We start from the raw sequence: 26,715 nt of genomic DNA, 5'->3' as shown, positions 1-26,715 counted from the left end.
TGTCCCTAATAACACGTTTCCATTCAGTCCCCATATTGTCACCCATAATGATTCGGTGGAGGACCCTGGTCCTCCTAGGTTTTCTAGTTTGTTAGATTCTATCCTTTCTTTAATATACAGTGCTACTCCACCCCTGATCTGCCCCACCCTGTCCCTTCTGTAGAGTTTATATCCAGGAATAAAAGTGCCCCACTGGTTCTCACTGTTAGAAACAAACAGGTTTCCGTTATGCCCACTATATCTATTTTTTCATTAGTGATGCAGCACTCCACCTCTCCCATCTTCGTTCGGAGGTTCTGGCATTGGTATAAAGACACCTATACACTGATTCTCTTACCTGGTGTTGGCGTGTGCGATCTCCCTTGACATCATTTGACTTTTTTGACCAGCTGTCACATGTTTCCTTCTGATCTACAGGTACTCCTGATTCCATTCTGTCCCTTCCTGGTTTATCTGAAAAAGTAGAACCCGCATTCCTTAGGAGATGTTGCTTGCTGAACCAGGTACCACCCAGTTCCTGTCAGCCACCCCACAGGCATCATTTTCAAAGCTGTTCTTCAATCAGCCAGCAGTCTGGTTCCATCTTGGTTCAAGTGGAGCCCATTCCTTTTGTACAGGCTTTGCTTGCCCCAAAATGTATCCCAGAGCCTAACAAATCTAAACTCCTCCTCCTGGCAGCACTGTCTCATTCACACATTGAGATCCTTCAGTTCTGCCTGTCTAGCTGATCCTGTGCATGGAACAGGTAGCACTTCAAAGAATGCTACCTTGTGGTTCCTGGACTTCAGTATGCTACCTAGCAGTCTAAATTTAGATCCCAAGACCTCCTGACTGCATTTCCCAACATCGTTGGTGCTGACATGCACCATGACAGCTGACTCCTTCCCAGCACTAATGGCCTATTTAGATGCCGCATGATGTCCACAATCTTCACATCAGGCAGGCAAGTCACCATGCAGTCTACATGCGGGTCTATGCCCCAAATGATCAAATCATCCACTACTAGGAGGCCCCCTCCCCCTAGAGGAGTATCCTCTGTGCGAGAAGATGTGTGTGCATCGCCCAAGGAAGGGGGGTCTGTGAAGGGCGTGTTTCCCTCTTCCCCAGTTGTAAGACATCTGTAGTGACATCTGTAGTGACATATGCCAACTTGTACTGGGGTGGATGACATCATTACAAGCTATGCCACTGAAGAATCCCTATGTGTCCCTACAGCTGTAGCAAAGTTGGTTCAAATTGGTTAGGCAGTTCACATGCTAGCCCAATTGTGCCTCAAATGTTTACACATCCACCATCTGGTCAGGGTGTGTGAAATCACAGGGATGAAACTGGGGGTGAAATCAAGTGGGTGACACAGAGGGATACTTCAATAGCATAGTTTGTGATGACATCATCCACCCCAAATCAAGAAGGCAGATGCATAAACGTTTGGGGCACAAGCGGGCTAACTTGTGGACTGCCTAATCAATTTGAACCAGATTTGCTACAGCTTTAGTGAGTGATACATAGGGACACCTCAGTGGTATAGTTTGTAATGATGGCATCCACCCCAGTCCAAGATGGCAGATGTGTGAACATTTGAGGCACCACTGGGCTAACGTGTGAACATCCTAACCAATTTGAATTAAATTTGCTACAGGTGTAGGGACACATAGGGACAGCTCAAGGGTGTAGTTTGTAATGATGTCATCCACCCTGATTCTAATGGTGGACTCGAGCCAAATTTTGAGGTGCAAGTGGGAACCAAATTTGTTACACAGGGACAACTCAAATGTATAGTGGTGATGTCATCCACCTCAGTTCAAGATGGCAGATGGATGCACATTTGAGGCACAAGTGGACTAAATTGTGAACTGCCAAACCATTTTGGACCAAATTAAGTCCAGTTGTAGGAATAGTGAAGGGAAAGTAAGCAGATCAGTTCTTACTAGAACATCTTGTTTCTTTGATGCAGCTAGATGGGATAGTATTAGCCACTAATGCAGATGGTTTTGGGAAAGGAGGATCCACATCACTTGAGCTGAGTTAATGGAGAAAATAATATTGATTTTGGATTGCTCTTTTTTTTTTTTTAACTGCACCACCCCCTTCTTATGGAAATGAAATGTCTCAGTTTAACCCAGTTAGAAACACTACAATCTGTATTTAAATCACTGCACCCAGTTTAGCATATTTAAACATGACATTACTGTACTGGGATGCTTATAGTCATGTATTTTAGTGGTTGTGGAAGATGACATAATCCTACTGGATTATGGCAGCCAAGGCTGGCAGCCAAACTGTTCATTCTGATCTTTGGATTCCAAAAATACCATCTGTGCCGAAGACACTATTCATAGACCACGAAGCATTGGAGCTAATGACTGCAGTAAATCTGACCCCGCCATGAATAATTTACAAGAGGCAAGCTTAAGAGGGTCTTTTCCTCTTATTTTCATGATACACAGTCCAAATTATCTGCTTCTCTTGAAAACTGCAATGCAAGGTGTATTTAGACCAAATGAAAGCATATCTTTTTTTTTAATTAGGCCTATATTTTGTTAGCATTTAATAAAAATGAAAGAATTACTCCTCTGTGAATTTCTGTTCCTCTTTGGGAGTATAACTGTTTTCATTCTATAACTTTTTAGAGATGGTTTATTTGGGTTTTAATATAAATTTCACAAATTCTGCAGTCTGTGCTGTGTTGTGAATCTGAATGATACAAGGATATTCAACATTCACTGAGCATCAAAAATCTTCTCAGCTGCACTACATAGAAGTGACAGAGCCCCTGTGCAGAGGCCTTAAAACCAAAATTATATAGATGAGGAACGACTTTGAGGAAGAGCTCTGGGACTACCGAAGCCCGGGAAAATGAACAGAGAGATGATGGAGGTGGAGCGTAAGGTGACATTTGGGAGGGCCAGGAGACAGAAGGAGCAAGGCACATTTCTGGTGGGTGGTGGGGGCAAGCTTTGTTCAGCACATCAGATTTATAAAATTAAAATACCAATATATTTCACATTAACACTCCTATCCTAAACGAATGGACAAACGCCCATACAGAACTAGTTTTCAGAGAGAGAGTGAGAGAGAGCGAGAGAGAGAGAGAGAGCATGAGAGCTCTATACAGAGCTGGTTTGAGGAGAAGAGAGCTGGTCTTGTGATAGCAAGCATGACTTGTCCCCTTAGTTAAGCAGGATCTGCCCTGGTTGCATTTGAATGAGAGACTTGATGTGTGAGCACTGTAAGATATTCCCCTTAGGGGATGGAGCCACTCTGGGAAGACTAGGTTCAAGGTTCCCTCCCTGGCTTCTCCAAGATAGGGCTGAGAGAGATTCCTGCCTGCAGCCTTGGAGAAGCCACTGCCAGTCTGTGTAGACAATAATGAGCTAGATGGACCAATGGTCTGACTCAATATATGACAGCTTCCTATGTTCCTATGTTCCACTCTCCAAGCATGCAAAAAGTGTCTTTCCTTCAAGTTGTCCTCCAGCAATGGGAGCAAGTTTCATGTTTGGGGTGGACATTTGCCTCCCTTTCTCCTCACCCCCCAGCAGTCCCCAGCACTGTTTATATCCCTCACTGGTGTTGCAAATCATTGGATTGGAGATATAAGTTATATTTTTCCTCTCCACTTTTGCTCTCTTTAACCTCAGTCCCCTGCTAACACTCCTTTTAAAGTGGTGATGCTGTTATATTTAGCGGGGGAGAGCAACTGGCCCTTTCCAGCCCCTGCACAGCATCCCTCCAGTGACTGTTGCTGGTGTCTACCTTCTATTTTCTTTTAGACTGTGAGCCCTTTGGGTGACAGGGGACCATCATATTTATGTATTATTTATTTTTCTATGTAAACCACTTTGAGAACTTTGGCTGAAGAGTGGTATATCAATATTTGTCTTTGTCATCTTTGTCATAGTAGTAAAGGAGGTTCAGTGAAATAATAATGAAAAAAGAAATAAATTGTTTAAAGGCAGAAAGAGAAAAATAGTGCATATTAAGTCAAAACTTTATAATCCAAACTTTTCTTTAGCAAGTAATTCATGTGTGAAACTTGAAATAAAATGTTATTCATTTATGGTGGGTTACATAATTATAAAGAAACAAATTCTTGCCTTAAAATAGCTTTTATGACCTTAGGTTTTAAGCAACCTGCCTAGAGAGCAGGAGGCTGTTGGTTTGAATCCCCGCGGGTGTGGAAACTCCTCTATCGGGCAGTAGCAATCTAGGAAGGTGCTGAAAGGCATCATCTCACACTGCGTGGGAGGAGGCAATGGTAAACCCCTCCTGTATTCTATCAAGAAAACCACATGGCTCTGTGGTTGCCAGAAGTTGACACCAACTCAACGGCACAACCTTTCCTTTCCAGCCTTGTAACGTCACCAGCTTGAAAATAAATCATAGCCAAATGAGAAAACCACTTCCATTTTTTAAAGCACATGTTAAAAATAAATTACGTTCTACAAAAAGCTTCTTGTGAGACGTCATAATAAGGTTATTCACACAAGCAGCCTAACCCAGGCTAGGGCAGCCCAGCCTAGGTTAGGCTGCTCATGTGTAGTGCCAAGATTGGGGCTGATTGTGGCACTGCCCGCCCGACTAACCCTACTTTTCAACTCGAGCTTTAGCCAGGGCGAAGGGCACAATCCTGCCCTTAACTCCAGCACTGAGGTCATGTGTGTGCTCGGGCTGCATGCAGTCCACACATGCACAGAGTCGGGCAACTAGAGCGCCCAAATCCTTGGGGATTCCCCCAATGCACCATGCTCATCACGTGTTGCTTTTACCAGAACTGCCCTGAGGTGCTGGCTAGACACCTCAACGATGCTTTTGGTTTAGAGTGGGGGAATTAACTTGGCTTGATGGAACAATTCAGTTCCAATACCAATTTGATACTGGGCAAGTTTTGGTGTATTGAAAAAAAAGGGGAAACCGGAATACAATTCAAAGGTTTTATTTAAGGGTAAGAGTTTGGTTAGGCAATGCAATCCATCTTGGCTGATAGTATAACGATGAGGCTGTTCACAAGGGGGTGCAAAACTGGGCGAAGGGACCACAGCCCGATTTTGCAAACGCTTGTGAACCGCCAGGATTGGGCTGATCCTGGTGGCTCCATGGCAGCAAACCTGCCTAACTAGCCACCCTTTAAAATGAGGTTAAGGGAGCGAGCGCTCCTTTAACCTCATTTTTTGGCTTGTGTGGCAGCTGCTTGCAGCCATGGTTGCCAGACAGGGAGCCCGGGGAGGGGAGGTGGGATCTCCATGATGCACCATGCACTCACATGGTTCATCATGGTATTTCTGGGGGCCGGGATGACACATCCCAGCCCTCCTTGCTGTCTGGGTGCATGGGTAATCATCTGGGTGGGCGGGAGCGCACCCAGCAATGCTGCTGTGATTGTCTGCAGGGAAAGTAGGTTTAACCAGCATGGAGCCAGTGTGGTTTAGTGGTTAGAGTGCTGGACTAGGACCGGGAAGACCCAAGTTCAAATACCCAATCCGCCATGAAACTAGCTGGGTGACTCTGGGCCAGTCACTTCTCTCTCAGCCTAACCTACTTCACAGGGTTGTTGTGAAAGAGAAACTCAAGTAAGTAGTACACCGCTCTGGGATCTTTGGAGGAAGAGCGGGATATAAAGGTAATAACAACAACAACAATCCGCCTTAGCCTCAGCCTGCTCTGGAGCCCTTCTCACTGGTTGTGAGAAGAGGCCCTATGAGTCTTACTAGAAATAATTTAGCTAAAGATCTAACTGAGAGTAAATCAAATTGGCTAAGGCTCTTAGACCAGAGCCTGCCTTAAAGTTTGCCATGAAAAGTGCTTGAGAAGCAGGGACGGAGGCAGAGAAGTGGCGAGGAGATTGTAAGTTGGTGCATTTGTTGTACATTGGCAGGGAGGCTTCCTCTCAAGGAACAGGCAGGAAAGTAAAGAAAAGGAGAGAGGAGTGAAGGGCTGCAACTCGCATCTATGAGAGTCTGTAGGATAGTGATCTGAACAGATTCTGAGGCCATGTGCTTTGGCTAGAGATAGATAGACCCTGAAATGTGTGCCCTGAGGCAGTTTCCAACCTATTCTGCTTACCCAGAGGATGGCATATTTCATGAAAGACAAAGAAACAGATTGCCACATGAACTTAATCACTCTGAGGGTAGCTTGCCTAACAAAAGTAAGAGGGAATTACGTAAATGTGTTATATGTGGCGAAAGGACTGTGCTTAGTTGACTGTCTTGAGACCAGGTGTGGAAAGATTACACACCTATAGTTCTTATGGGCTTCTCCACAGAGTCCTTGCTATCTAATTTGCTAATTCAGAATGGGTTTGGGAAATGTGCTGCTTTATCTGCGTTACTCCCAAGAGTGTTCACTGTTATCTCTTTTAGATGAGGGAATCCTTCCCATCAGTGAGTTGCCTTTGAAATAGGGTCTGAATAGCCTGGTGTTCCTTGTTAGTAAGGTGCAGATGCATCCTGGTTTCAGTCACTCTTGATAATTTAGACTAGTATGCAAACAGGTTCGACGTCAAACTGGTTCAGTTTGACCATTTGGAGTCAAACTGAACCACCCCCTGTTTGGTCCGACTTTGGACCGAACCCCACTGGGGGTTCACAATTCCCGTCCCCCATATGTATTATTTTAAATAACTTATCCCCTCTGGGGGACTTCCTCTAGGTGGCAGGGGGGTCCATGGGGGTTCCCACTCCTCCCCGCTGGCCTACTTGCCACCCTAACCGACCATGACTATGCAGAGGACCTTTGCTCAGGTGTGGTGGCCTCCAAAATGGCCATCATGCCAGAGGGGGAAGGCCAGAACAGGCTGAAGAGCTGGCCAAACAGCCAATTGAGTGGCAAGGAGGCTAGCAGGGGGGTGGGGAATCCCCGTGGACCCTACCGCCACCCAAAGGAAGTCCACTAGAAGGGGTAAGTTATACAAAACAATATTTTTTCTGAAAGAGAGAAAAATTGTGAACCCCAGCCCCCGACTGAACCACACCAGGGAGGGGTTCGAGGGGGTGCCAGACTGAACTGGCCTGGTCCATTTCAGGACTGGTTCAGATTCGAACCGAACTGGGCCAGCTGTTTCTGTGCACACCCCTAACTTGGAACTGAAGGCACACTGCCAGCATAACCTGTGCCTATTAGCCCACTTTGAGTCAAGAGTCAAGTTCTTTTGATTAGGCTGACTAAAGTGGGTACTAGGATCCTGAGTCCATGATCCAATGCAATTAAGATATTTGGGTAGAGGGGTACTCTCTGGATTTCCCCGAAATATGGCTGCCTGGCTGGCAACAGTGCATTGTGGAATATCTGTAGGTTGGGCTGGCCTCCAGAAATCCATGCTGCTCCAAGCAATGTGGATCGTGTGGGAGTATGATCTGCACATCCCACCAGCATCAGGGGATCGTGTGCATAGCCTTAATACATTTGTAATGTTTGTTGTATTTTACACTGGATTGATGTGTTTACACCATCAGTAATAAATGGAAAGCTGTTTTCTTTTCTTTTCTTTTTTGCTGGGCTATTACATGGAATGTGTTACTATGGTAACACACTGCAACATACATTTCACCTGTGTCTTTCTGTATAGTGGAAACCACCACACGCAAAGAGAAAGTAGTGACTTTCTTTTTGTCTGTGCAGTGGTGGAAAATGTGAAGCCACTCAGATTTAATGCAGTGATGTTTTGAGAGGAGCAGAGTTGTTGTTGTTTATAACAAGATACTTATTGCTGAAGTTAAGGTCATCATAGGATGCTTTGGAATAAAACCAACACCATTGCATTTAGTTAAGCCTTATGGTAACTATGCTTGATAACGATTTCATTTTACAGTATGAAACAGCATCATAGAACTGATGATCTGAGAAACTATTATTAATGTGAAGCACCGTTGACTTGAATCAAGGTTGTCCCAATCAAAGATCTATTTGTCATCTTCTGACCGTTCCCTGTGAACAATAAAGAAGCCATCCCAGTTGGCTATTTGCCCAGCTCTTCTCTGTCAGTCTCTCTTTAGGTTGCGCTCATAAATACAATTAACTTTATGTCACTGAGAATGGGCTACCAAAGGTAGGAGCACTCGAGGAGGGCTTAACAGCTTTTCTTGTGTCATTCATGGTGGTAAACTAAGGAGGCAGATGTTGGTACACCTCAAATGGGCAACCACTAGATTATGCTGGGGCTGTTGATACTGAGGCTGATGAGCACATTGCCTCTTAATTATATAGCTCCCCAGGGACAGATGCGTGAGCTCCAGATGCAGAGAAAGACTCAAGGAGGTTGTCACGACACTGGTCCCTCCATGGTCGTTCTCTTGTTTACTTCTCCGTCTCACCTCCCCCCAGGCAGGGCCTCAGAGTTTTTGAGGGGAGGGGGTTTGGTTCACCCGAGTCCTCCTCCTCCAGGCTCTTTGGGGTCACTGTGGCAGTCTTTCTCTGGAGGCCTCCACCACTCATCCTCCAACTGCCCCTCATCACTGGCTGAGCCTGCCTTAAATCCTCCTGACAACTGATGCATCCCACATGCCCTTATTCGACCTCAGCCCTGCCATGTCAGGCTGCTCGCACCCTTATCCCCCTCAGCTGTGCCTCTGTCTGCTGCTGCCTCCTCCCTCACTTGCCTCGCCCTTCCCCCAGCCTCTCAAGCCCAGCTCCTTGGTCCCACATTGGCTCAGCTGGGCACTTGTCAGGCTGCTCTCCCTGGCTGCCCACACCACCTGGGGCCTCTTTGGCCTCAGCCAGTGAGGGAACATCAGAGCTGGTAAGGCTGGCGGGTGGCCCTGCCAGACTGAAGTCATTCACACAATCAAAAATAGTGTCCTACCCAAGTTTAGGAGCTGTGTGTGCTTCCAAATTCTGGTTGTGTGGAAGCAAGGTAGGAGGAAACTCTGGGTACAAGTGATTGTGTGGAAGTAAGGTACCTAGGTTTTCCTCCTACTTTGCTTCCACACAACTGAAAATTGGGAGTACACACAGATCGCAAACCTGGATAGAACATAGTTTTTGATTGTGTGAATGACCTCAAGGGAATATAGCTAGGGCTATATCTTTAACAGCAGCCTGACACAAATCAAGTCATAGAAACAGGTCCAGAAAGAAAGTGGTGATTCTAGACCCATATGTTAAACAAGAGAATGCTCCTGAGCATGCCCGTCTTCCTAATCTGTATACCTCTTCTCTGAATACACTGCAGTTTGTCTACAGCCTTCTTGAGCTTTTGTGCTTAGAAATTCCTCCCATTAAACCAGTATTACTACTACGGCTCTGATGACAATGGATATTTATATACAGCTTTTCAACAAAATTTCCCAAGGCAGTTTACAAAAAGAAATAAAAATAAAGATACATGGATCCCTGTCCCCAAAGGGCTCACAATCAAAAGAGAAACATAAGGCAGACACCAGCAACAGTCACTCGAGGTATGCCGAGCTGGGGCTGATCTCTTTACAAGTCTCAGGCTACTTCAAGTACTTGGAGACTTCAGAAGTCTCAGAAAATGTGCTATTCATTCATTCATTCATTCATTCATTCACCACATTTATATACCGCCCAAACTTTCATCTCTGGGCAGTTAACATAAAACAATTAAAACACATATAACAAGTTAAAACGATTCAACAATTTAAAATCAATCACAAAATTAAAACCAACAAATTTTAAAAGGCTGAGAAAGCTTGTTTTAAAAAATGGATTTTTAGATTTAAAAAAAAAAAATTGCCAGAGAGGGGGCGGATTGTAACTCAGCAGTGAGCGCATTCCACAATCTCGGGGCAGCAACCAAGAAGGCCCGTCTCTGTGTAGCATCAGACGAGTTGGCGGTAACTGGAGACGGCCCTCCTCAGATGACCTCAATGGGCAGTGGGGCTCTTGGTGAAGAAGATGCTCTCTTAAATACCCAGGGCCTAAGCCATTTAGGGCTTTATGAGTTATAACTAGCACTTTGTATTTTTCCTGGAAACCTATTGGCAGCCAGTGTAACTCCATCAGCAAAGGAGAAATATGGTCTCTCTGAAATGACCCAGAGACCAACCTTTGTCACTGTAAAGTATCATCACTGTATCATTCCTCTCTGTTCTGGGCACTAGTCATGTGCTCCAATAAACTGCTACTAGTCCCTCAGTATCAAATACTTTTATTTTATACTTTTATTGAACATGTTTTAAAGTACACATTTAACAACATGAATTTGCTAGGTTCTGCATGACATTGTTTTTTAGTTGGTGAGCTACAATGCAAAAGTGGGTATAACTCAGCCTATCTCACACCAGCACCACCATTTTCTTTTTTTATCTGGGGAGTAGGAAAAATATATGTCCCAAACTAAACCTGCGGGGCTTGACTTTTCTCCATTTCTAGCCCAACCACCTTTGCCAGATCTTAGTTCCCATTATGTAAGTGAGGGTGCCAATCAATTAAATATTTTTCAGCTGATTAAATAAATTTGCATACTGTAAAAAAATAAATTTGCATATTGTAAATTTGCATATTGTAAAATTCACCATATAGGTTATTTTGAACAAGAATGAATAAAATGGAAATGACCATAGCTCAGTGGTAGATCACTCTGTATGCAGAACGTCAATATTGAGTTTCTGGTATGTTCCCCAGACTATGGGGAACACCTATATCAGGCAGCAGTGATATAGGAAGATGTTAAAAGGCATCATCTCATACTGCACAGCAGATGGCAATGGTAAACTCATCTTGTATTCTACCAAAGAAAACCATATGGCTTTGTGGTCGCCAGGAGTCGACACCGGCTTGATAGCACAACTTTATAGGTAGGGATGGGGAAGTCCTCTCTCTGAAATCTAAAAAATTACTGCCACACAGTCTAGATAGTACTGAACTAGATGGATCAATGGTTTAACTCAGTATAGCTGTTTATACATAGACATGTTCATAAGTATTATGCTAATATATTACAGTGTAATAAAAAAAGTTACTGCCCCTTGGTAGAATGAAAACCGCCCCCTGGTGCTTTCCAGATGGCTACTTAAAATTGCTTTGCTATGTATAGGCTTAGAATGAGTTTGTATGATCTGGGTTTTGACACTGTCTTGCATATGGGAACAGCAAGGTGCTGTTTGCATAGGCACAGCCTGTATTCAGATCTTATCTTGACGTTTCAAGTTGAAAGCATTGCATGTACATGATAAAATAGTAGCTGGGTTTTTAAAAGATTCATTCATTCATTTATTCAATTTCTATCCCGCCCTTCCAAAAATGGCTCAGAGCAATTTACACAGAGAAATAATAAATAAGATGGATCCCTGTCCCCAAAGGGCTCACAATCTAAAAAGAAACGTAAGATAGACACTAGGGGTGTGCAATTCAGATTTTCTGTGTTTCGATTTGTATTCGAATTGAAACAGCCCCAATTCGATTTGGATCCGAATCTAACCCATCCGAATCACCCCAGATTTGATTCGGATCCGAATTGCAGATGATGTGATTTGAATCGATTTGGGGTTTGGATCTGTCCTATTAATTCCCCCAGATTCCCAGCTTTCATTTTTTTTAAAAAAGCTAAGATCTAGCCCTTATAGAAGTGGAGTTATGCAGCAAAATGTGTGGTCACTATTTTTCAAGTGTTTGGATTCTTTGGTGTAAAATAACTTTCACTCAATGAATCCTTGTGAGGATTCATTACACACCTTCATTTCTTCTATTCATTTTGACTGTCTTTTCGACAGCGCCAACTGTCAACTGCCATGTGCCAACTACACCCCACTCCCACCTGCAAGGCAGTAGGGTACTACTCAGGTTAAGTTAAGTGCCTAATGGGTAGAGGCTACCACCCAAATTTTAGAGGGTTTGGGCAAAGGGCTGATTTTTGGTGAATTGTTGAAGTTTACACATCTTTAAGGTTTTTTCCCATAAGGTATAATGGAGGATCCAGCAGCTCCATAAGTGCAGTAGAGGGGTGCTGGGGTGGCCAAGAGTGAGTGGTGGTGTAGTGCACATAGGGTGCCAGCCACTCCCATGGGTTGCTAACCCATGGGGTTCAGGGTTCTGTTGTTTCTGAGGTGGTCTGAGTGTAGATTCTATGGTAGCAAATGAGAGTAGATTCACGGTTGGTATTGAAAATCTCATTTGCTACCAGAGAATCTACACTCAGAACATCTCAGAAACAACAGAACCCTGAACAACATGGGTTAGAAACTCTCTGTTCACTACACCACCACTCACTCTGGGTCACCCCAGTGCCCCCCAAGTGCAGTTATGGAGCTGCTGAAACCTATATGATTCCCTATGGAGAAAAACCTTAAAGATGCGTAAACTTCAACAAATCACCAAAAACCAGCCCTCTGTCCAAATTCTTTGAAAAAATTCCGGTAGCTTCCATGCCCCCCTTGGGCACTACTGTCAACCCCACACCACTCTAGGCCACCCCTTTCCCTCAGATGTGAAGCGATAAACCTCCATTATACCTTATGGGGGGAAAACCTTAAAGATGCGTAAACTTCAACAATTCACCAAAAATCAGCCCTTCTTTTTGTCTCCGAATCACCCGAATCAGCTATATTCCGGCTGTCCTGCCAGCTCTTTGACCTCGGGGAGCACTGCCAACATCCCACATAACCTTACCTTGCTCCTCTGCAATGCCAGGTCAATCCAAAATAAATCAGAACTCATCCATGATTTGATCATGGATGAAGGGGCCGACCTGATGTGTATTACTGAGACTTGGTTGGGGGAGGCTAGTGGTCCAGTTTGGTTCCAGCTTCTCTCTCCAGGATATTCTGTAGAGGAGCAGGTGAGGGGACGTGGGCGGGGAGGTGGAGTGGCTGTGGTCTATATGGATAACATCTCCCTTACCAGGGTCCCTGTCAGGGTATCAGACCATATTAAATGTATGTACTTGAGTTTGGGGACCAGGGATCGATTGGGACTTCTGTTGGTGTATCGATCACCCCACCGCCCAACGGAATCCCTTACTGAGCTCACGGACTTGGTCGTGGAACTTGCGTTGGAGTCTCCCAGACTTTTAGTGCTGGGGGACTTCAATGTTCATTTTGGGACCAATTTGTCCAGGGCAGCTCAGGAGTTCATAGTGGCCATGACAAATATGGGCCTATCCCAAGCAGTCTCTGGATCGATGCATATTGCAGGACACATACTTGATTTGGTCTTTCTGATCAGGATGGTGTTCTGTGGGTGGGGACTCCTATGATCTCCCCGTTGTCATGGACGGACCACCATCTGGTTAAGGTTAGACTTACAACCACTTTCCACTTTCGCAGGGGCGAGGGGCCTATTAGAATGGTCTGCCCAAAGAGGTTACTGGATCCGCCCAAAGAGGTTACAAGGATTCCAAGAAGCGTTGAAGGGATTCAATGTTGGCTCTTCTGGTGATCCTGTTGATGCGCTGGTTGAGAACTGGAACAACTTGCTCATCAGGGCAGTAGACACAATTGCTCCTAAGCGTCCCCTCCGACCTGCTTCAAAATTGGCCCCTTGGTATACGGAAGATCTACGGGGGCTGAAGTGGCAAGGTAGGTGACTGGAGTGCATGTGGAGAAAAACTCAACTCAAATCCGACAGATTACGACATGCAGCACATTTAAAGATCTATGCTCAGGTGATATGTGTGGCAAAGAAGCTGTTCTTTTCTGCCTGTATTGCCTCTGCGAGTTCATGCCCGGCGGAGTTGTTCAGAGTTGTGAGGGGACTAGTATCTGCCCCCTCTCCCTTGAACCAGAATTTGGAAGCATCAGTTACCCGCTGTGGTGTGTTTAATGAATTTTTCGCAGACAAAATCTCTAGGATTCGGGCCAACTTGGATGGAGACTCCACAATTAATTTGATGTCTGAACTGGAGGTGTCCGACAACTCCTCTTATACGATTCGACTGGATCATTTTCAGTTTGTGACTCCTGATGATGTGGGCAAGCTGCTTGGAGCGGTGAGGCCTACCACTTGTTCTCTTGACCCTTGTCCAACATGGCTTGTTCTATCTAGCAGGGAGGCTGTTGTAGGGGGCCTGGTAGAAATCATAAATGCTTCTCTGAGGGAGGGCAGGATGCCTCCTTGTCTTAAAGAGGCAATTATTAGACCTCTTCTAAAGAAGCCTGTGTTAGATCCCTCAGAGTTGAGCAATTATAGGCCAGTTTCCAATTTCCCATGGCTGGGCAAGGTAATTGAGAGGGTGGTGGCCTCTCAGCTCCAGGCGGTCTTGGAGGAAACTGATTATCTAGACCCATTTCAAACTGGTTTTCGGGCAGGCTATGGGGTGGAGATTGCCTTGGTCGGCCTGATGGATGATCTCCAATTGGGAATTGACAGAGGAAGGGTGACTCTGCTGGTCCTCTTGGATCTCTCGGCAGCTTTTGATACTATCGACCATGGTATCCTTCTGGAACGTCTGAGGGTGTTGGGGGTGGGAGGCACTGTTTTACAGTGGTTCCGCTCCTACCTCTCAGACAGATCCCAGATGGTGTCGATTGGAGACTGTTGCTCTTCAAAATCTGAGCTTAAGTATGGTGTTCCTCAAGGCTCCATACTCTCTCCAATGCTTTTTAACATCTACATGAAACCGCTGGGGAGATCATCAGGGGATTTGGAGCTGGGTGTTACCAGTATGCTGATGACACCCAGATCTACTTCTCCATGTCAACTTCTTCAGGAGTTGACATATCCTCCCTAAATGCCTGCCTGGAAGCAGTAATGGGCTGGATGAGAGAGAATAAACTGAAGCTGAATCCAGATAAGACGGAGGTACTTATTGTGCGGGGTTGGAACCCTAGAGATGATTTTGATCTGTCTGTTCTAGACGGGGTCACACTTCCCCAAAAGGAACAGGTTCGCAGTCTGGGAGTACTTCTGGATCAACGTCTCCCCTTGGTTTCTCAGGTTGAGGTGGTGGCCAGGGGTGCTTTCTATCAGCTCCAGCTGATACACCAGCTGCGCCCGTTTCTCAAGATCAATGACCTCAAAACAGTGGTACATTTGTTGGTAACCTCCAGACTTTACTTCTGTAATGCGCTCTATGTGAGGCTGCCTTTGTACGTAGTCCGGAAACTTCAGTTGGTTCAGAACGTGGCAGCCAGGTTGGTCTCTGGGTCATCTCGGAGAGACCACATTACTCCTTTGTTGATGGAGTTACACTGGCTGCCAATAGTTTTCCGGGCAAAATACAAAGTGCTAGTTATAAAGCCCTAAACAGCTTAGGCCCTGGGTATTTAAGAGAGCGTCTTCTCCGCTATGAGCCCCACCACCCATTGAGGTCACTTGAGGAGGTCCTTCTCCAGTTGCCACCAACTCGTTTGGTGGCTACACAGAGATCAGCCTTCTCAGCTGCTGCCCCGAAATTGTGGAATGCGCACCCTGCTGAGATACGATCCTCCCCATCTCTGGAAATTTTAAAAAAATACCTGAAAACACATCACTTCAACCAGGCTTTCTCAGCTTTTTAAAATTTGTTTTTAAATTGTCCTGATTATTTACTTGTTGTTTTATGATGTTTTTAATTGTTAATCATTGTTTTTATGCTTTATAATTTTTGTTTTACTTATTAACTGATTTTAATGGTGTTTTAATGTAAACCACCCTGAGCCTTTTGGAAGGGTGGTATAAAAGTTTTTAATAATTAATAAATAAATAAATAAATAAATAAATAAATAAATAAATTCAGGTACAAATTGTTTTTTATCCAAACCAATTTACACATCCCTAAGAGACAACAGCAACAGTCACTAGAAGTACGGTGCTGGGTGTGGATAGGGCCAGTTCCTGCTAAATAAAGAGAATCACCATGTTAACTTTGCCAAGTTAACAGCGGTTCTGAGAACAGTTTATAGTCTTGCCACACTTACTCAGAATTAAATGATTTAGTTCAATGGGATTCCTCCCAAGTAAGAGTGCATAGGATTGCAGTTGTATTTTTCCTTCCTTTTAAGAGGTATGTGTGTGTATTTGTATCTGTGAATTTTATGATGATTATTGTAACTGAAACAACCCATCTGCTTCTTTGTCTAGGGAGACAGCTTGTGCATGTGTATTCCTTCGGTGCTCCCTTTCATTCTCTTGTGCCATGGTACCAGTGGTACTGGGTGGGGGGGGAATCACCAATTTTTTTTTTTTACAAGAGCCCAATTTGCTCTTGCACAAATTCACCAAGGGGGTAGGGAGGGGGAAGCCATCATGTCACCTGCTCTCCCCTCAAGCCTCAGCATGAGAAGAAGTGGTCTAAAATCCAACAGCTAACTAACCAGTTTCAAAATGTTACGGTTTGCCGTAGGATTTTACACCACTTCCTCCCACACAGTCTGTAAAGCACCCTTTAATATTTGCTTGCACCTTTCCAATTACAGGAACACACTGGAATCAAGACAGCCTCAAAAATACAAGGGTATGCCTTTATCTCATAGCCTCATTGATTCAAAATTGCCCTGAATCAATGAAGCATTCAGTGGATCAATCTGCCAGTTAAAGATTGCTGCCCTTGACCTTTTTATGCCCCTTTCCCATGGTGTTGTAGTGAACATGGCTGATTGGTTCCTTCCTACTCGCTTAGGTGTAAGGTTAAATTAAATTTAGGGGAGAAACAGGAAGCCAATAGATCCAATTGCTGATGCACTTAAACGCCTCTTGGTTACCCAGATTTCCCCCTATGACAATGCTTTTCAGAAAAAAGAATTAAAAAGGTGGGGAAGGAAGGAAGAAAAGAAACTAGCAGCTTCCTGCAGGGACACTTGACACTGTAACCAGGCACAGAATACCCACCCACCCCTATTAGCACAATAAACTGCCAAATTCTTTGGCAACTTAACAGTGACATTTTGCATGTTTGCACTAGGCACATTACAGTAACAGCTGCTCAGACAGATTTCTGAGTTTTTTGCACTACCGGTTCCCCATGTATTTCTATTCTTGGCATTCCATTTCAAGAATAGAAAATACCAGCTGTTCCTTCTGGCTGCCAAGGTAGCAAACAGCATTCCTCCCCACCCTCGCCAAATAAATAACTTATTGACACATGCTGCAAACTCTAGGCTCTGCAATGGCTTCCATTTCCAAAATCAAAACAATAAAAAAAAGACAGTAGTTCATTTCCTCTCTCCCGCAGAAGGCTGCTGATTTCCTGCAGACATGAAAAACAAAATTTTCAAGGCTGCAGATGGTGGCGTCTGCTTTTTTTTTTTGATGATATCTCCTTTTCAGTGAAATATACCGTGGAATGCCCAAGAAACTGGTTTCTCATTTAATTTTTTTCACTTAGGGATGTCTCTGGCAAAGTTCAGGCTGCTCATTTCTTCTTATTTCTAATAGTCTCTGCTTTCAGGGGGTCAATAGGGATGATGAATCTTGCATCAGTACAGGTAAGGAACATCAATGCCATGGGTCTCTGTGGGGCTATGTGTTGTCCTGCAGGTGGCATATTTTTACTCACATTTGGGATGGGGGTGAAAAGTGCTCTTTCAAGAGATATAAAATAATCATCCCCCAAAACCCATACTTTTGTAGCCATTCACAATGCTTCATGCCTGTTTGTATGGGACTACAAACTTGTATGGGACTGCTGCTTTTTTGGAGCCATCCTTTGAGCTTATTTCTCCTTCACAACTCTATTACACAATCTCAGCCAATCAGGGATAACATTGCAGATGTGATGATGTCATGATTCCATATAGCCAATCAGATGTGACTACATGATGTCTTCCGATGTGGCTACATAATGATGTCTATGAGGAAATGAAACCAATAGTTTGCCCTCACTCAAAATATTTACTGATGGAAGAAGAAGAAGAAGAAGAAGAAGAAGAAGAAGAAGAAGAAGAAGAAGAAGAAGAAGAAGAAGAAGAAGAAGAAGAAGAAGAAGAAGAAGAAGAAGAAGAAGAACACATTTCTGTCGCTGAAGTAACTGGGCTAATACTCCATGCTGTGCTATAGCACTTTGTTACAATGCTGCAGAACAGGAAGAGTTGGCTTGGTTACTTCAGACATGGGCACCTGTTGTCTCCCCTGAAGTGAAGAGCATCCCCTCATAGTTGGTGAATATGTTCGCTATTTTCCAGGACCACTCAAAAGATCACTGAAAAGAGGGGTGCTTTTTGGATTTTGCAAAAACTGTGGCAAAAGGTGTCCCCCTTTCAGCTTAGCCATAGCTTTTCCTTGGCCTAATTGCATTGACTGATGATGTCTGGGTCAATTTGGCAATAACTTTGTAACTAAAGGCATCTTCAGATGTTATAAAAATGCCCCACTGTCACCATGTACAACAGGGCAAAGACGAAGAAGTCCCACACTGCTGCATCTCTCACCTGCGTGCCCTGCCCTTCATGGTTATGACTGGGCTTGTCTGAAGAATAAAGAGCCCTCCAAAGTGATTGCGAGGGTGGCCGAAATAATGGATGTGCCCGCCATCAATGTGGAGGGCTCTTCCTTCTTCAGATAAGCCTTGTCATAACCTTAAGAGCAGGACATGCGGGTGAGTGATGTAGTGGGGTAGGACATCTTCCTCCTTGGCCCTGCTGTGCTTGGCTACAGTGAGTTAGTTTTTATAGCATCAGAAGAGAACTTATTATTCCTCTGAGTTTTTGCTATAGGCATGACAAAGAAGAAGAATGTCATCTCCAACATCCCTTGTGCAGCTGGAGTTTGACTTTGCCTCTAGGGGTGTGCAATTCAGGATTTCGGGTGATTTGGCTCAGACCCGAACCAAATCACCCCTGTTCTGTTTTGTGCCCGAATCTGGGTCACCCGAATCACCCTTGATTCGGTTCGGATTTGGATTTAATCTGAATCCGAATCGATTCGGGGGGGTAAAAAGGGGACCAGGGGCAAACTTTTGGGGTGGGGTGGTAGTGCCCAATGGGTAGAGTCTACCACCCCAATTTCAGGGGGATTGGGCAAAATCCTGATTTTTGGTGAATTTTTACAGTTTTAGTGACTTTGGGGCAGTTCGGGGGCATAGCATGGGATCTGGGCAAAAGGAGTGGGGTGGGGTGGTAGTGCCTAATGGGTGCAGGCTACCACCCCAATTTCAGGGGGATTGGGCAAAGGGCTGATTTTTGGTAAATTTCTGAAAATTTCATGTCTTTTGGGCAGATTGGGGCATATTGGGGCAGAAAGTGGGGACTGGGGCAGAATACTGGGGTGGGGTGGTAGTGCCTAATGGGTGGAGGCTACCACCCCAATTTCAGGGGGTTTGGACAAAGGGCTGATTTTTTGAGAATTTTTGAAGTTTTAGTGACTTTGGGGCAGTTTGGGGGCAGAAAGTGGATCTGCCCCAAAATAGTGGGGTGGGGTGGTAGTGCCTCATGGGTGGAGGCTACCACCCCCATTTCAGGGGGATTGGGCAGAGGGCTGATTTTTTGAGAATTTTTGAAGTTTGGGTGTCTTTGGGGCAGATTGGGGGCAGAAAGTGGATCTGCCCCAAAGGAGTGGGGTGGGCTGGTAGATAGTGCCTAATGGGTGGAGGCTACTACCCATCCCCAGTTTAAGAGTGATTGGGCAGAGGGGTGAATTATGGTGAATTTATTTGTATGAGGTTTGTCTTCATAAGGTGAAGTGTGCTAAACTGATTACTTCCTCATATTATTCATAGTAAAGGAAAGTGTGAAAAAGTGAAAGTGGGGTCATGAGAGTTGTTTAATTGGAAAAAATCTCATTTGCTATGATAGAATGAGAATTCACACCTCAGAAAAAACTTCTGAGGTGTGAATTCTCATTCTATCATAGCAAATGAGATTTTTTTCAATTAGACAACTCTCATGACCCCACTTTCACTTTTTCACACTTACTATGAATATGAGGAAGTAATCAATTTAGCACACTTCACCATATGAAGACAAACCTCAGAATTCACCAAAATTCATCCCTCTGCCCAATCACTCTGAAATTGGGGACGGGTGGTAGCCTCCACCCATTAGGCACTATCTACCAGCCCACCCCACTCCTTTGGGGCAGATCCACTTTCTGCCCCCAATCTGCCCCAAAGACACCCAAACTTCAAAAATTCTCAAAAAATCAGCCCTCTGCCCAATCCCCCTGAAATTGGGGTGGTAGCCTCCACCCATTAGGCACTACCACCCCACCCCACTATTTTGGGACAGATCCACTTTCTGCCCCCAAACTGCCCCAAAGTCACTAAAACTTCAAAAATTCTCAAAAAATCAGCCCTTTGTCCAAACCCCCTGAAATTGGGGTGGTAGCCTCCACCCATTAGGCACTACCACCCCACCCCAGTATTCTGCCCCAGGCCCCACTTTCTGCCCCAATATGCCCCAATCTGCCCCAAAGACATGAAATTTTCAGAAATTTACCAAAAATCAGCCCTTTGCCCAATCCCCCTGAAATTGGGGTGGTCGCCTGCACCCATTAGGCACTACCACCCCACCCCACTCCTTTTGCCCAGATCCCATTCTATTCCCCCAAACTGCCCCAAAGTCACTAAAACTTTAAAAAATCGCCAAAAATCAACCGTGAATTGAATCACCCAAATTTTTCATGCCCGAAATTCGGGTGATTCGGCTTGTGCCCGAAAAATATTGGGGGACATCGGGGGTGATTCGGTTCAGCCCCGAATCACCTGAAATTGTTCATTTTGGGCACAGATCATTCTGTACCCGAAATTTTTTGCACATCCCTATTTGCCTCAACCCCATCCCCCCCCCCTTTTGGAGAGGGGAGACAGGAGATCAACCTCCCCTACTCATGTAGGGAGGGATTTCACTATTTCACCCTTCACTATTTAGGTGATCTCTTTCTCCGTGGAGCCTCTCCTTGGGTGTCACAGTGGCCGGCCATGACTAACTTATTTAGATCCTGACACAGCAGGATTAGCTGGTTATCTCCAGGGTCAATTGGGAATTCTTTTTTCTTTTTACTTATTGGCTACTGGAAGTCACCTAAACCCCCTACTCTACCTTGACTATCTTGTCTATCCTAAGGTTTTCAATTGGCTTTGATGAATTGGGTCACAACTGGCAGGTACAGTGTAGGGGGAGAGGAGAAAGTAGGGCAAAAGTGATCCTGTCAGTCAGGGCTCACACTGCAGGGAGGTTGTCAGTATTAAATAGTTCTCTGCAGAACAGCTTTGTGTTGCATAAACTTGTGGCCCTTAGATAATCCAAATATCTATGTCTGTGTCTTCCTTTAAGATGTAGGGGCAATGCAGCTTACCAATGTTTTATGCATTTCAAGAATACTGAAAAATATCTCTAGGGCAAACAGTGCAATATCTGGCAAGTAATATAGATCTGTAAGTGAACAGGTATCTTGTAATATCTCTGTGAGAGCTATCATGTATTTTCTTTTTATCATGGTGATAAAAAGGCAATTTAGGCTTCTTGTGCTGCTGCTCATTTCTAAAACAAACAGTAGTAATCTTTTAATATGTCTACATAAATAACATCCAGGAGCTTCAGAAGCCTTTGACTTGCTTTCCTTTCACATTAGGCTGGATAGACCATTTGTTGTCACTTCCCAGTCAGATGAGTATAGAGGACAGCTTTTCATGTCATACCAAAATGGAACTTCCAGAGCCACCGGTTCCTGGAGTGTAGGGATGTGCAAACCAGTTTAATGTCAAAAAGGTTTGACGGCTTGATGTCGAGCTGAACACCCTCTCCCCAGTTCAGCTAGACATCGGTCTGAATCCCCACCCTCAGCTGTTCGGGGTGGGTGGGTTGCAAGTTTTTTTCGTAAACTTTTTTTTACATTTTCTTTTTGTACTTAACCCCTAGGCCATTGTGCATGCCCAGTGGGCCTTTGCATGGCTGGCTCATGACCAGGCCATGCAAAGACCCATTGGGCATGCACGGTAGCCTCCAAAATGGCCCCCGTGACGAGGTGAGTCCTGGAATGGGCCGAAGATTGTCTGGACAGGGCAATTTGAGCCATAATGGAGGCCTGCGGTGGGGGAGGGAGCCTCTGGAAACACCACCCCATGGCCTCGGAGAAGCCATCTGGAGGGGTAAGTAAAAAAAAATTAAGAAAATTATTTTACAAAAAAAGCTGGTGAACCCCACTGAACCAAACCAAACCTTTGGTTTGGGGTGCCAGACTGAACTCGCCCAGTCCAGTGCAGGTCCAGTTCAGATTCAAACCAAACCAAGCCAGCTGGTTTTATTCACACCCCTACTAGTGTGTGTGTGTGTGTGTGTGTGTAAGTTCAGCTTCTGAAGCATATGCCAACATTAGGCATGATGTGTGAACCTGCCAGTGTCAGCATATTCTATCTTACTTGTGGTAGAACATGCTGAGATTGGCAGGTTCACACATCACACCCAATGTCAGCATACCCTTCCCAGCTCCGGAAGTCAGGCATTCATGCATGCTCCAGGAACCGGAAAGCTCTGCCGAACCTCCAACTCATGGTGCTGTGTGAAGCCACCCACATTCTTTAGCACCTTTGTTAAGTACTGAGAACACTTTCCTCAAAATTTTCTTCCACAGTATATGAGCCTGTAACCCATGACATCACCTTCAAGCTTCCAATAGAAGAGAATCATTTCTTCCATCCAAGTAATCAACTGGCAACTGAGAGCTAAACTTCCAGCTATCCAAGTAGATACTCTAGTGGGGTTAGGGTTAACAAGTACTATATGAAGGCAAACAGTGTCAGATGGACTCCACAAAGCTTATCTGAGCACATTGCTTCCGCAGGTTTGCATTCAGCAGAGTTTTCCCGGGTTGTGAGGAGTTTGATTCAGGATCCTTCCAGTTGATTCTCCCTGGAGACTATGTTCTGATTTAATGCTTTTAATGGGTTCTTTGCAGACAAAGAGCCGGGTCTCACGATCAGTGAGACCCGGTTTGGGAAGCACAGCGGGGAGAGCGGGTTAAGCCCGCTCTCCCTGCAGATGATCCGCGCAGGAGCCCTGTGCGGTCGAATCGGCCGCCCACACAATTGCTGGCTCCGTGATGGAGCCAGTGGGGGCTGGGGAGTTCAGCGGCTGTGCGGCCCCTGGAAGCTCCAGTATGCCCAGCACGAGTGCGCAGGGCATACTGGGGAGACCCCCGGAGCTGGGAGGCAACTTTTCACCTCCCCTCTGGGGGTCTACTCATGAGTAACTGCAGTGCGGAGCCGCACGGCAGCTACTCGTAATCTTTAAAACCAGGTTTGTGGAGTGCTCGCTCCACAAACCTGGGTTTAGGGGAGGGTTACTTAGGCGGGTTACCCACCTAGGAACCACCGGGTTCGCAGCCAAGCCCGGTGGTTCACACGATGGGGTGAAATCAGGCTAGCTTCTGCTAGCCCAATTTTGCCCCATCGTGTTAATAGCCTCAAAATATCTTGTATTCAGGCCAACTTGGTACTCCATTGTTTCTGTGGGGTCTGTTAAGGTGGTGGCCAGCAAGCCCTCTTTCAGTATTGGATTGAATCAGTTTCAATATTTAATGCTTGAGGATGTGGACAAGCTACTTGGGGTGGTGCAGCCTACCACTTGTTCTATGGATCCTTGCCCAACTTGTCTGCTTCTATCTAGCAGGGCAATTGTTGGAGATGGCCTAGTTAATATCATTAACTCATCACTGAGAGAGGGTAGGACGTCTCATTGTTTGAAGGGTAACCCGGAGAGACCATATTATGCCTGCATTGGCTGCCAATATGTTTCCAGGTAAAATACAAAGTGCTTTATTACCTTTAAAGCTCTGAATGGCTTAGGTCCAGGTTACCTTAGAATGTGACTTTTTTTGTATGATCCCCATTGTATGTTGAGGACTTCTGGAGAGGTCTGTCTCCAGTTGCCACCGGTGCATCTTGTGGCAACATGGAACCGGGCCTTCTCTGCAGCTGCTCCTAGTCTGTGGAATGCACTCCCAATCAATATCCATAGTTTGGACTTGTTGTTGGCTTTGAAGAGATACCTAAATACTTACTTGTTTGACCTGGCCTTCCAAGGTTTTTAAATTGTTTTTAACTATAGGACCACGGGAAACTGCCATATACTGAGTCAGACCATTGGCCTATCAAGTTCAGTATTATCTTCACAGACTGGCAGAAGCTTCTCCAAGGTTGCAGGCAGGAATCTCTTTCAGCCATATCTTGGAGATGCTGCCAGGGAGGGAACTTGGAACCTTCTTGCTCTTCTCAGAGCAGCTCCATCCCCTTAGGGGAATATCTTACAGTGCTCACACTTCTAGTCTCCCATTCATATGCAACCAGGGCAGACCTTGCTTAGCTAAGGGGTCAAGTCATGCTTGCTACTATAAAACCAGCTCTCTTCTCCTCTCTAAGTATTTTAATTGGTTTTAAATGATTCTGAATTGTTTAAAATTTGTTTTTAAATTGTTTTAAGTAGCTTGTTTTAAATTTTGTTTGCCTTTGTTTTTTACTTGTTGTACACCTCCCAGAGCTTTTGGATGGGGCTGTATAGAAATGTAATGAATTAAAGAAAGAAAGAATGAATATTTCAGGACATGATTAAATATAAGGAATAGCCTTCTTAAGAGAAATGGAAATCCATGACCTTATGTTAAGAAGACCCATGTCACAGCAATATTAGAGCCTGACAACAACACAATGAAGCTCTTCTCATGATCCGTGAGAAGAGCTTCTGTTGGGCTTGTGGGGAGAGCAAGCTTAGCCCACTCTCTCCACAGATGGATTGGCCATGCACACAGCTGACAGCTCCATCATGGAGCCGGTGGGCACTGTGGGGATCGGGGGCCATGCAGCCTCCAGAAGTTTGAGGATGCCCCGTGCAAGCACATGGGGCATCCTGAAGAGACCTCCAAGCCCGGGAGGCTGCTTGCCAGCCTCCCAATCAGGGGTCTACTCGGTGTCGCCATGCACTGTAATGACATACCAGCAACTAAATGAGGTTAACAGAGTGCTCACTCCGTTAACCTCATTTATGGGGAGGGGGAATTAGGCGGGCTATCAGCTGTGGGAGCACCAGGCTCACTTTTGAGCCCGGTGGTTCCTACGATCCCTGGAAAACACACTAAGCTCCCTTAGCCAGATTTCCAGGGATCATGGGAATAGCCTCAATGAGAGATGGTGAGGAGTTCAAGGGCTGAGAGATGGTGAGGAGTTCAAAGCCTACCCAGTGACCTTCATAGATGACTTAGGTCTCTTATCCTCAAATGCAATATTGTGGTTTGTATCCAAAGAAAATTAGTTATTATTAAGTTCAACTGAAGTTATTGCAAGTTATTTAGCATGGTTAACTTGACTCATTTACTTCAATAGTGTTTTGTTACATAAATAACTTGCTTTGGATGCAGCCTTTCCCCCCTGACACTGTACCAAAATCAAACATTTTCATTCAAGGTAAACGTGGATTTTTTTTAAAAAAAAAATCTAAATGTTGAGCTTTTATAGTAGGAAACATCTTTCATTCAAACACTGTTCTCTCAATGCAGAATTCTAAATATGGTTATCTGTGTTGTTTAAATGCAAAAGGAAAAAAGAAACAGAAGGTAGCTACAGAGTGTACTCTTCCAAAAAGATGCCAATGCAGTCGGTGAAGTGAGCAGTCACATGCTCCAAAGCCACAACCTGAAAAGGCTGAAGGGTCAGGATGTAGCTTCAACATTTGAACTCCAAAGCCCTCTGAAAAAGCGAGCGCAAGCAAGAGGACAAAAATTGTTTATTCATGCATGAAGCAGCTGAAGCTGAAATTCCAAACTTTTGACATGCACTGCTTTAAGGGCCATTTTCTAATCCCAGAAGTGCATGCAAGTTACAGAAAATAGACTGCTGTGCTCGCATGCATAAACAGATTTTGATGAGGGCCAGAATATCTGGCACATCTAAGATTAGAGTTTTTATTTTGATTTTGTGCAGAGGACATTCCAAGGCGTCCCTCTTTGTAGAAATGGATGTTAAGCTGCAGCATGAATTCTCAGAACTGAAGCTCAGTGTTTTAAACTGCAGTCAGTCTAGTATGTGGAGTATTATTGATTGCATAAAGCTGGGCTAAGAACAGGGTCAACAGTCCCTAACATTGTGCTTGTGAAGTGTCATTTGTGCTGGATTAATCAGAATTATATTATATTGTATAGCTGGAAGCAACTCAACACAGAAATTCAGTCAAGTAAATGCTATTAAATATATATAAAGCAATAACCTTTATGTCACTCTGGAATCAAAGCTCCATTTGAGCAGGCATTTCTGAATTCATCATAGTGAGCCACCTTAAGTTAGGGGGAGGAATGGTCAAATCTCCCCTCAGTTTAGCAATCAATGTCAAAATGAAGCTGGGGACGACTCAACAGATTGTGTAAATGTAGAACAACAAAAAAGGGCAGTATGTCCAGTTTCCTAAGGAGACTATTTATTTAGTTGTTATTGATGGATCTATGTTGTAAAACAATGCAAACTGGTAAATATGTTTGTTACAAAGACATAACCATAAAGCATAAATAAGTTTCTTTTCATTATATTAAACTTGAAAACATTACAAAGTGCATCTAAGTATCATAAATTGTATTAGGATTCATTAAAAAGACTCCAGTTTCCACCCATCATAGATAGTTAATTGTTACACTGTACAGAAATATCACTCTCTATATTCTGTTTGCACTCTCTTTTTGTAGTATTTAAGGATATTAGACTAACTTCATAAATCCATATCCATATAAAACAGAGTTTCATCTCAAGGTCTGACACATCTAGTGTTAACAAGAATTGTTAATTACTGTGTCTCATTGAAAGTACTGTACTTAAATGAAAAATGAGGAAAATTCTTAACGTGTTTGCCTTGATCAAGCAACTGAGTTGCAATAAGGTTTTTTAATCGGATCCCCAAATATTGCTGGATTACAACTCCAATCATTCCC

Source organism: Hemicordylus capensis, chromosome 2 (assembly GCF_027244095.1).
Source record: "Hemicordylus capensis ecotype Gifberg chromosome 2, rHemCap1.1.pri, whole genome shotgun sequence".
Lineage (NCBI taxonomy): Eukaryota > Metazoa > Chordata > Lepidosauria > Squamata > Cordylidae > Hemicordylus > Hemicordylus capensis.
Note: the sequence above shows the minus strand (reverse complement) of the source record.